Genomic DNA, 12,864 nt, shown 5'->3' with positions numbered 1-12,864 from the left:
TTGAGCAAATGGACATAATAGCCTGAAATGGATACAAAATTATGCATACTTTATCAGTGATGATGTCCTTGGGTAGCGAACACTGCTGGGGATAAATAATATAAAATAAAATATTTTTTTAAAAAAATAAATAAAATTAAAATAATGTATTTAAATTTTTTTTTTTAAAAAAAAAGGAGCCGTGGTGGAGCAGTGGGCTAGAATGAAGTATTTCAGGCTAACTCTGCCGACTGCCAGGAGTTTGAGTCAGATCACTCAAGGTTGACACAGCCTTCTATCCTTCTGAGGTCAGTAAAATGAAGACCCAGATGGTTGGGGGCAGGGAACACTGATTCTATAAACTGCTTAAAGAGGGCTGTAAAATACTATGAACCAGCATATAAATTTTAAATGCTATTGCTATTGCTAAAAAAATAAGGCAAAATAAGGCTGCCAGTTCCCTGCAGCATGACACAAGAAGAACACAAAAAGAACCTTGTTCGACTAAACCATAGGGTGTAGATTTCTATGTGGTTCGAGGACCAGATGAGTGGGTTTGGTGAATTCATGGGTCTTGACTGAAGGGTTTAAACCCTTCTTCTGTCATTTCCAAGCTGCTAAACATTTAATATATGTATATGATTCAGGAGGTAGTAAACAGCCTTAAGCCATTAAGCCATCCAAATTAATCACAATTACCAGTGTGGCTGGAAGTGAATTCCACAGTTAAATGATGTGTGTGTTCAAAAGCACAACAGCCCCAGCAAACATAATCACAATATTTCATTAAATTTAAAGCACATCAAATTTTAATTATACCTAATTTATTTATCTGGCCTTTTTATTTATTTATCATCACCTTTTTGGAGTGTGGCCTTTGGTATACCTCTCATTTAAGAATGTCTCTTAATTTGAAGTTATTTATACTCACTTTGATCATCAGCTAAAAACCTGTTCTCCATTTCTCTCTTTCCTCAAGAAGTCATGGCCTTCCCACTGTTATAAAGACTTCCTTCAGGACACTTTTCAACACCCACATTGTGTTATTAGCTAAAGATTCTCTTCACATTCAGGAGTCAGTGGTATCTGCTGGGTTTCTAATTTGCATATAGTATCTGAGCTGTTTTGTGAGTATGTTTTTGTGTATATGCTTGTGTGTGTTATGATTTATAATGGTGTCTTAATGCAGTATTATCAGTTCCATTTAAGTGGAGCACTTTTAGTTAGAAGCATTAGGATGAATACAAATATAAATGGATGCATATTTTTTCTAAAATTTTACATCTATAAAATGCTTCATAGACATTTTAATCACTGGAAATATTTGGAGCACTAAGATTATTTTTTGCAGTAAATTATCTGCCATATCACCAGTGATGAGCCATAAAAATCCATGAGAATTTTTACATTGAATTCATTGGGATGGGATGAGAGTTTCCACCCAAAATTTAACAAAACATCTTCCTATTAATGTGCTTATTGGTACTCAGTGAATTAGGCTGTTATGGGTATGAGAAGCCTTTCATCTATACCCTTTTCTACTCCTTCATTGGGCTAAGGCAGTGTTTCTCAACCTTGGTTACTTTGAGGCTGGTGGAATTCAACTTCCAGAATTCCCCAACCAGCCATACTGGCGGGGGAATTCTGGGAATTGAAGTCCATATGTCTGAAAGTCACCAAGGTTGAGAAACACTGGGCTAAGGAATCAAACTCTCAAAGAAAAGATAGAGACTAAATGGTGATTCAGCTCATAGAGAGAGAGAGTTCTCATTTGTCAGTGATACGAACTGATGCTGGCGCATGAACCCATACAATGCCCATTTGCATTTTTACAAAATAAACATGGCATAGAACTGTAAACACTGTTGGAAAGTGCAACCATCTGCACTAACAAAAAGTTAGGGTTGTACAGAGCATCCAGAGGGTAAGAGGCACTATGGAGTATCTTTACTTGTATGTACCAATAGAGGAAAGTATCTGTAACTCAGGGTTGAACTCTGGAGACTTTAGTGCTTTCAAAGTTGGTTGTTTTCTTGCAGAAGTTTCATTATCTGACTAGGTAACCTCTTCAGCACTTCAGGGGAAGGCATTGTTCTCTATTTATATTGTAGCTTGTTCTATCAATATTAGTGGGATGTCATTTTCTCCTTAGTAGTTTCTTGATTGCGATATTGTTTACTGCTTGTTTGTCTGATGTTGTCCCTGTTTAATCCCTGCTGATCTGGATGTTGATTGCTAGCAAGGAGGTGTTCCAGGCCTTTTGTTTTTTTTATTGTCTCTTTTGAATGGGGTGGATATGTGGTTTATCTCTATGCACCTGTTGATAACTGATTTTTTTGAGTGCCAGCTTCCAGAAATTCCAGAAACACTTTTGAATTTAGCTCCTCTAGATTGCTCACAGTTTCTCGGGTGAAACTATGATCAAATCTGTCCATGTGTTGTGAATTAAGATGTTTTTATTGTGTCTTCTGATTGCTAGTTGGTATTCATGAATATGTTCTGCTAATCCTCTGTCTGTCAGTCCTACATGTCTGATATAGTCCTTATACTGTATGTAGTAGATAACTCCTATTTCTTCTTCTTCTGAGACTACTGAATCTTTTGGCTCATTTAAGATGTTGGGAGGGGGGCTGTTTGCTTGTTGATGCCAGAGGTGGGTTGCTCCCGGTTCAGCCCAGATCAGGCGAACCATTAGTAGCAGTGGTGGGAAGCTCCAACCACCTTGCAGACACTTCTGCACATGCGCAAAAGTGTCACATGCCTGGTAGGCGGGGCCTGACATCGCTACAACACAACATGCAATCTTGAGGCTCCAGGATTACTGTCGAATCTCTGTTGCTGGACGGTTCTTTTTGGACCTAAACCATCCCGAAGATATGGTGATAAAGAAGGGCATGTCCTGCTGATCTCAGTCCCTGATTGATCCAGGAAGAAGCTCTTTTTGCCAGCTACAAGAGAAGCAGCCATTTTAAGCTGCATAAGGTTGGGACAGGCTCCTGAATGGAAGCTTAGCAGGAGAGAGTGTGTGTCGGAATTGTGAGATAAGCTTTACTATTTACTATAAGAGAAGAGAATACCCAAAAGACTTAAAGTAAAATTAAAATTGAAGACAAAAGAGAGCACGTGGCGGGTTAAGCCTGTATTAAAATTAGAGTGTTGTCTTTCTTTTTTTAACTCTGTTTTTTTTGGGGGGGAGGGGTGGAATTCTTACAAATGCCTCTTACTTTTTAAATTGGACTGGTTTCTTTTTTCCTTCTTCCTCTATTTTTCCTCACTTTCTGTATCTGTGGAGCAAGAATCTCTTCCTTTTTGTAACGTTCGGGTGGATTATACATTTTAAGCATTTTTTTTTCTTAAACCGCGTAACAAAGAGAAGGGTAAAAGCAGAAGAAAATGATGTAGCACTGCCATCTAGAGGCTGGAGGCTTGGAAACACATTCCTTTGATCATTTGACTTATATGTTATATGTTAAAGTCTTTGATTTTGTCTATTGAAAGAAACAGTGGGAAGAGCACGAGTTGTTTATATAGTTGTTCTTCTGGAGTATAATCAGTAGCCGGACTGGAGTAAAGAGAAAGCTTTGACTTGAAAGACTATAGTGAATTCGTTTGACATCTAGCAATAAGCCTTGGACGTTTTAGTGGCAGTGTTTACAACCTGGAAAAATGGTGCAACATGAAGAAGAAAAAGAATTAATTTTGCAAATAATTATGCTAGGAATCCAAAAAATGCTAATAAGTACAGAGAACATTGAAAAGAATCTTGGGATTATAGAGCAAAGAGTAGAAAGAATGGGAGGAAGAACTGAGAATATCCACAAAACGATGATGAAATTTGAAGATAGAGTTCAAAAAATTGCAGAAAATCATGAACGAAGTGATAAGAAAACTGTTGACATTGGAGATGTTGATGAACTGGAACTCTATCTTAGACCTCAAAACCTGGAAAAAGAAAGGGGAGAAAATTTGGCAGAAATAAGGAGAATACCTTTGGCAGAATCACCAGGGTTAACCAAAGACAAGCTGATGGAAAGAACAGATGGAGGGTTTTGAGTCTTTAAAAGATAGGCAATGAACAACAAGTTGCTAAGAAAAGTCCACATAAGATTTACCAAGAAAACAACTAGAATACAGATTTTACAAATGGCAAGAGATATTGCATGGCACTATTTCTGGAAGGATACAGGATGATGAAATGAAATGTTACAACGAAAATTAAGTTAAACTTAGTTAAATTTTGAGTATTATGTATAAGACAAAGTAATAATAGTTATAGTTGAATAAATGATTAACAATGATAATAATGTATCTATATATACTAGAGGGATAATATGGAATTTTATATAAACTAAGTGAGAATATAAAGATGTAATACCATTGGATGATTCCAGGATGACGTAATGAAATGCCATAATATATAAGTTACTTTAAATTTAGCATGCTTCACATAAATAGGAGGTAATAATAGTTATACTCAATGAATGTTTTATAATCATAATAATTATATATCTATATATTTGATTGATGATATGAACAATGGAATGTGCTGAAATGAGTAAGTTGACATATGAAATTAGAGAAGAAGATAAACAATTTTATAGGATATGGGATTTATCTTATCTGTGGTTAGATTAAAAAAAATACACATGGAATTGAAAATTATTAGAGAATGTTACCAAAAATGAATCAGAATAGGGTATAAAAATATTTTATTATTGGATATATTGAAGATGATATAATGAACTACGACACTATAAATGAACCCATATTTAGAATATTTCGTTTAAAATGAGGAAATAATAGTGAAAGTCAAATAAATGAAGTACTATAATAACAATGTATATAAACATATTTGATTGACAATATGTGAGTTTATATAAAGTTTAAGTGAAGACTATGGAAAGGATGCACAAAAACCTTGTAACCAACCGACACACTGTATATAATGGAAGATGTTTTTATGTTATATATTTTTGTCTATCTATGTTTGTTTAAAAATAAAAAACTTTTTTATAAACAAAAGGGTCATGTGCGCAAGCGCAAGAGTGAACCAGTAGTAAAAACTTTGGAAATCCACCACTGAGTGATGCCATGTGGTTTTAATAATCTCTGCTTGTTTCTGAGATGTTTTTGATGTATGGCAGTGTTATTTGTTGTTGGTGAAAGTGAGAATGACCTGGGCAGCAACTAACTTTGATAGATAAATAAATAAAAATAAAATATACAGTTAAAAAAAAGCTTAAAAGAAACAAACAGATCAGAAGACCTTATTGCCAGCAATGAATGCCCAGGTACATAGGGATTAGCACTAGAAGGAATATTAGACAATCAAGTAGTAAACAACATCCTAACTGCAACACCCCTACCAGCACTGACAGGGAAAGCTACAGACAATAAACATTATTCCCTTTTAGCACTCAAGATGTTACCTAGCCACGTAATGAAACATCTGCAAGAAAACAACCAACCTCAGAGAGCACCAAAGACAGTTAGCTGTTTGTCTTCTGCCTTGGGAAAATTCTTTCCCAGCCCCTATTTTATATAAATACCAACTAGATGCTCTCAAATTTCCAGAAGTTCCCATCTAAGGATCCTTGGTCTATTGCAGTGATGGCTAACCCTTTTCTCCTTGTATGCGAAACTCACATGTGCATGTGCAACAGCATGCGCTTGTGTGCCCACACCTATAATTCAATGTGCCCCGCCCCCTGCGCATGCATGCACAACCCCCATGCGCTCCCCCTGCCCCCTGTTTTGGCCTTAGCAGATCTACGTGAAGCCTTCTGAAACCAAAAGTGGGGCACGGGGGAGCACCGCACCCACCCTCCCACGCTATCCCCATCCCACTGCATGCCCGTGCAACCCCCCTGCACATGCACACACGTCTCCCGAAAATCAGACACCCGAAAATCAGCTGGCCAGCGGGAGGTGCATGAGCATGCCTGGTGGAGCCGAGCTGGTTGATAGCTTGTTCGCCTGCAGAGAGGGCTCGGTGTGCTTCAGGTTCGCCATCAGAGGCCTATTGGAACCCATCCATATGGGTTCTGAATCTGTATTCAAAAAGTTGTGGGTCCAAATGTGGTCAATGTGGGTAATATTTTGCCTATTCTACCATAATAATTTAATAATAATTTATTTGATTAGCCGCAACCCTCTCCCGAAGGACTCGGGGCGGCGTACAATCAAAACAGATAAAATACAGATAAAGACAAACATACATACATAAAGAACAAAGACATATACATGTGCATGGAGGAGGTAGACTCATAAGTGAAAGACAATTAAAAAACACAATTTAAAATCCCAATTAAATAAAATTACTGAATTAAAAAACCCATCAGGAGCGTTATGAAGTTATGATTGAGCCAGGCTGGCTATTTGGAATAGGTGGGTCTTGAGCTTTATACGGAAGGAGCGGAGGTCAGTAGTGGTCCTAATATCCGGGGGGAGGTCATTCCACAGGGCTGGGCCCGCCACAGAGAAGGCTCTGCTCCTAGGTGCTGCCCCATGGCACTGTCTGGTGGACGGCACCTGGAGAAGTTCCTCTCTGTGCGAGCGGATGGGTCGTAGGGATGTATGGGGCAGAATACGATCCCGCAGGTAACTAGGTCCTGAGCCATGGAGCGCTTTAAAGATCGTAATCAAAACCTTGAAACGCACCCGATAGACCACAGGAAGCCAGTGCAGCTCGCGCAGGAGAGGTGTCACATGGGAGTACTTAGTACTCCCCATAATCACCCGCGCGGCCGCATTCTGGACCAACTGCAGTCTCCGAGTGCATTTCAAGGGAAGCCCCATGTAGAGAGCGTTACAGTAGTCCAGGCGAGACGTCACCAGCGCATGGGTGACTGTGCGTAGGGCGTCCCGGTCCAATAGGGGGCGCAATTGGCGCACCAGGCGAACCTGGTGGAACGCCCCCCTGGCCACGGCTGTCACATGGTCATCCATGGACAGCCTGGCATCCAGGAGGACGCCCAAATTGCCCGTACGGCTTCCACACACCGGGACATCACTTCGACGGCCTCGTTGGGGTGGTTCGGGGTGGAAATGTACAGCTGAGTATCATCAGCGTACAGATGATATCCCACCCCGAAACCACGGATGATCTCACCCAGCGGCTTCATGTATGTGTTGAACAGGAGTGGCGAGAGGACCGACCCCTGTGGCACCCCACAAGTAAGGGGGCTTAGGGTCGACCTCTGCTCCCCTGCCAACACACGTTGTGTCCGGCCAGAGAGGTAGGAGCCGAACCACCGCAAAACAGTGCCCCGGACCCCCAACCCTTCCAGTTGGTGCAACAGGATACCATGGTCGATGGTATCAAAAGCCGCCGAGAGGTCTAATAGGACCAGGATAGAGGAACAACCCCTATCTCTGGCCCTCCAGAGATCATCCACCAACGCGACCAAGGCCGTCTCTGTACTGTGCCCAGGGCGAAAGCCGGACTGGCGCGGGTCTAGATAATCATTCTCCTCCAGATGTCGTGGGAACTGAGAAGCCACCACACTCTCTACAACCTTCGCCAAAAAGGGAAGGTTGGAGACAGGACGATAATTGGCCAGCTCCGTAGGGTCCAGGGAAGGCTTCTTGAGCAAGGGTCTCACCACCGCCTCTTTCAAGGCGGCCGGAAGAGACCGCTCACCCAACGAAGCGTTCACTAGGCCCAGGAGCCAGTCGCGTGTAACCTCCCAGGATGCCAGTACAAGCCAGGAGGGACACGGGTCCAGTAAACATGTGGTAGGTTGCAGTCGTCCACGCAATCTGTCCAAATCCTCGATGACAACCAAGTCAAACTCCTCCCAAAAAGGTTTCTCAAGACTCGCCATATGCGTCTCGACTGGGCCACTGAAGGGGACCCAATCCTTCCGGATTTGAGTGACTTTATCCTGCAGATATTTCCCAAATTCCTCTGCCCTACCCTGTAAAGGGGCCTCCCGCGGCCTCTGAAACAGAAGGGAGCGGGACACCAGAAACAGGGCGGCAGGGCGGTTCTCTGTGGATGCAATGAGAGAGGCACAATATGCATGTCAAGATGCAATAGACAAAAATGGGGAAAGATTATGCATAGATTATGAAGGATGGTTGATTTCTATTGTGAAAATAGATTGGTTTATTACATAACATATGATGTGAACTTTTACAGAAAGATTTTATTTGGAAGTACTGCCACATAAACTTTCCTCCAAACATTTTATAAACATAACATAGTTTTTTTTTTTTACTAAAAGGCTCAAAGCACTTCACATATTTTATCTTAACAATCCTGGAAAAAAAATCCCTGTAAACTAGGATAGGATTATATCCCTATATTAGAGATAAGGAAAAGATAGGGAAGGAAAGAGCTATGACAGTGATAGTGAATTGCTTAAGGCCACTCAATTAGTTTGTATTCAAGGTAACATACTTTAATGGCATTTCCTGTTCACTATCCATTACCTTAGTCGGAGCAGTAAGTTCATTCCATTCTTTTTATCATCATCATCTTCTTCATTCTCATGGTTAAGGACATTAGCCATGAATATTGCATTTGTAAATAATAAACAATTTTAAAATAAAATAAAAATGCATCTTTTAATAAGCCATTGAACATGCAGATGAAGAACCAATATGAATTTTAAGGACTGATGTGAACCCATTCAGCAATTCCCCAGAAAGCATTGAAGCATTCTTCTCCTGTGTGCAAGCCAGCAGTAAAATAAAGTAGACTTGTGGCTAAGACAGTGAGTTTGTCAATCAGAAAGGTCGGCAGTTTGGCGGTTTGAATCCCCAGCGCCACGTAACAGAGTGACTCCCATTACTTGTCCCAGCTTTTGCCAACTTAGCAGTTCAAAAGCATGTAAAAATGCAAGTAGAAAAATAGGAACCACCTTTTGTGGAAGGGTAACGGCATTCCGTGCACCTTCAGCATTTAGTCATTCTGGCCAGATGACCACAGAGATTTCCTCGGACAGCGTTGGCTCTTTGGCTTAGAAACAGAGATGAGCACCACTCCCTAGTGGCTAGCACACAAGTGCGGGGGAACTTTTACCTTTACCTTGACAGTCCAATTGGCTTTGTTCAGACCTGCAGATGGAGTGCAATGTCCTCATTTCCCAGACAGAAAAGAAACTTCCCAACACTTTTTCAACAACACTAGCTGGTGATAAAAACCACCTGTTAGGCACAACCTTGCTCACTCACCTCTTCCACTTGTCACCTCTCTTCACTTGAGGAGCAACTCTCTGGTATGGGAGAGACGGCAAATGAAGATAACTTCCAGGTCTCCAAGTTAATCTTCTGCTTACAGGAGACCTTGAATCAAGCTGAAATGTTATTAGCCTGAACAGCAGCTGTCAAGCATAGTAATCCAACTCTCTCACACACACTTGTTTCATTGAGAACATTCCCCCAACTCCTCCATCAGTCATAACTGCCACTGAACTGTAGAGCTTTTCCAGAAGAATGTTAAATCTGTATTTAAAACATTTCTATTTTAGCATTCTTCTGAAACAAAATCAAACACACGTTCAGAAAAAGGGTGTACAATTGATAGTTGTGAGGAATGGACTCTTCTTGATTTCTCTTTCCAACTTCACTGTGCAGCTTCCTCCCACGTGTGTGTGTGCGCGCACACACACACATGCACACACTTTCAACCATTTCTACTGGTCTTTTAGGGCTGATCCAGGCCTCAGAGCTAGGATTCATTTGATGGCTTAAGAATATAGGAAAGAAACCAGTTAGTAAGAACTAACTTCTCTACCTAAAGCAGAATGGTTTTGAAGGACCTGGGGGACCAATGGAGAGGGAGTTGCAAATAGTGTCAATCCTTAGCAGTCATGCTAACAAAAAAACCCTGAAATATGTCAAGTTATATCTGTGGTAAAGCTGCCATGATTTTTTGTCTGCTTACAGGGAAAAACAATACCTTAACATTAGAACAGCTATACTCAACCTTTTAAACTGCCTCAGGTAGGAACTCAAGATCAAGACAAAGACACGAGGACATGATAGAATTAGTAAATTGTATTAATCCATTTGTGCCATTGATAGGTACAAATGTGTGAAAACACCTACATGTACAACTCCTGACTTTGCCTTTATGACTTCTACTTAGAAAGAAGGTTCTAATATATTCTGCTTTTAGATGCACTTTCTCAAGATGTGCTTTTTATAGTGTTTTCTCTCATCAGGGGATCAACTCACAACTCCACAGAGGCGTAGAACTTCTGACATTTCCTGTTTGATACCCAAGAAGTCAAAAGGCTGAAGAGGTCATGCTTTCATGCTCTGTAGAGCATCAAGAGTATTGCCATTTTAGGTCTATCTCTGATATTGTGTATTCTATGCTGACACTGAAATAAAAGCTACTTCTTGATGATCAAATTTTCTGTCTCTCTCTGTTCTTTCTAATTTCCACTTTAAAATGCAACTAGAAAAGCCAGTGTTGTTTTTTTATTTTTTGTGGACATCAAAACAGTCTGAAAACAAGCATCTGTGTAAATCTCTTCATTTAAAGAGGACATGCAGAACTGATGGGCCAGGGGTGTCAAACTCAATTTTATTAAGGGCTTCATCATGTGTTTTACCTCGGGGGTGGTGGTGGGAGGCTGGGGCAACATAGCCAGGGTGGGTGTGGCCAGCTCAATGTCACTCATATTGTGGGTGCCTGTGGTAGCCTAAGCGCTCTGCCAGCGAAAATGGACTCCTGAGCTCCATTTTAAGCTGTGACCGTCTCCTGCAATTCTCTGCCAGTGAAATCAAAGCTTGGGAGGGCCAAGCACAGCCCTCACAGGCATTTTTTCTGGCAAAGCCACCACAGGCTTGTCCTTCATTATTTCCAGGGCCGCCCTGCGCCATATCTAAGGCCCTGAGTTTGACACCCCTGGGATAGGCAATCAGCACTCACTCTTTCTCACCAATAACTGAGCATAAACAACGAACAACCAATCCCTTTTTTTTCTGTTTAGCAGACATTTTAAAGTTCACTTATCTCTTCTGCGACAGAAATATCGAAGAATTATTTCAGTGGGTAGTGCTTATTATAAATGCATGTGATCAGTGGAGGACTCACCTTATCCAGCATCTGAAAGTTGTTCCATTCAGAAGAGCCGAGAAAAGAAACTTATAAATTCAGATTTGAGTGTAAAGATAGCCACTCTCCATTTTATTTCCATGCCTTTCTATATTTAACAGCATGATCCCGAAGACATTGATTAAACTTGCTTGATTTAGTACCTCTGCTAACACCATGTAAAGCTGCACCAGGAACCAAGCGAGCCTAGAACATACATCTTTTAGCCCCATGTCATTAACTCCAGCATATAGTGCTATAAATAGATCCTGCTTTCCTGACAAGAAAAGGGCAAAAAAGAAATATATCTGTATTTATAGCATGTTCAACCATTTGTGGATTTCGCATTGCCTGCCAAGCATAGAACTACTCTGCTCCTTTCTGTGCCTATAGTAATCTTCAGGAGCTCCTTTGGCTCATCTACAGGAGTGTTTGCAGAGTGAAACAAAAAAGTCAAGTTGGTGGACACAACCATGGGAATGAGCCTTGTCCTTTTAAAATATATTTTAGGATTCATGAAAAACTTGATTTCTTTAACCCACCCACACTCTGATGGTAGTTTGTCATGCTATATAAGAGTATCATGAGTTCTGTTAAGTCTGACTCCCCAATGTGCACTGCAAGTATACTTACAGAGTAGAAAGTTGTATGCTTTCTTGCAGAATTTGCCCAGAAGTATATAGAGCAACTCTGACGTGGAGGAGATTGCCAAGAAATGTTGAGACAATATCTTGAAGGGGTTTGAAAGGAAAAGACAGTGGCATGTAGAAAAAAAAAGATGAACTTCAGCCTGAGGGTTATTTCAGGAACATTTTTCCAAAAGTCATTCTTAACATTCCTTTTTTAAATCATACCGTACTTGCTGATCATATTTTCTCCATCTCCTCAGCTATTTCAGCATGATTTGTTTTCTAGTTAAAGTTTCTTCTTTTCTTTCTTCTAGGATTGATCCCAACCAAAATATTTCATTTATTAAATGTCCTATTTCTTGCCCTTCATCATAAAAATGATGCCCCAGGCAGTTACAATAGAAATTATTTTCAAAATACAATAAAATGCATACTAATGCTCATAGTAGGAAAAGGGAGAGGACAATCCTCACCTGGTGAAATATATGTATTGTATCATATTGTATTATATCGTATGATCTCATATCGTATCATATTGTATCATGTATCATATCATATTGCATCACAAACACACACACACACACACACATCTATCTATCTATCTATCATCTATCATCTATCTATCTATCTATCTATCTATCTATCTATCTATCTATCTATCTATCTATATTCTTTTTATTTTATGACCCTGTAATTCCTTATCAGGGCTACTGAATAGAGCTGAGCATTTACTGGCCAGATGCCTTTCCTGACACCTATGCAGAGTTCACAGCAGATATTTTTTCTTTGTGCCATGCTAGTGAAATATGTGTCATTGCCCAGGATTGAATTCTCAATTTTTTGAGTAGGAGGCTCATTTGTGTGTGTCTCTGTGTTTGTGTGTGTCTATGTACTTAAAAGAAATAACCAATGCAGGCATTAATCCTGATTTCAGCTTTCAGAGGAAGATGCTTTGTAGTTAGGAAGCTGCCATTAAGATCCAGAAGTCTAGGCTTTATTGACCAATGGTATCTCTCAACATGCCCTAGCAAAGCTCAGTCATGAGAAAGAAAATATAAACTAATATGTTTCCTGACCAGCCAATACAGGAGTAAAAGAGAAAATGTTTTTTTCAAGCTTAAAAAACAACAACCCATTCCGAACATGTTGTGAAAATATGTTCAATTTAGTTTTCTTCTAACAGGGTGAAATGTGAACCATTTT

The sequence above is a fragment of the Natrix helvetica genome (genome assembly GCF_964273705.1).
Source record: "Natrix helvetica genome assembly, chromosome: 6".
NCBI classification, from domain to species: Eukaryota; Metazoa; Chordata; class Lepidosauria; order Squamata; family Natricidae; genus Natrix; species Natrix helvetica.
This window is presented reverse-complemented; position numbering follows the sequence as displayed.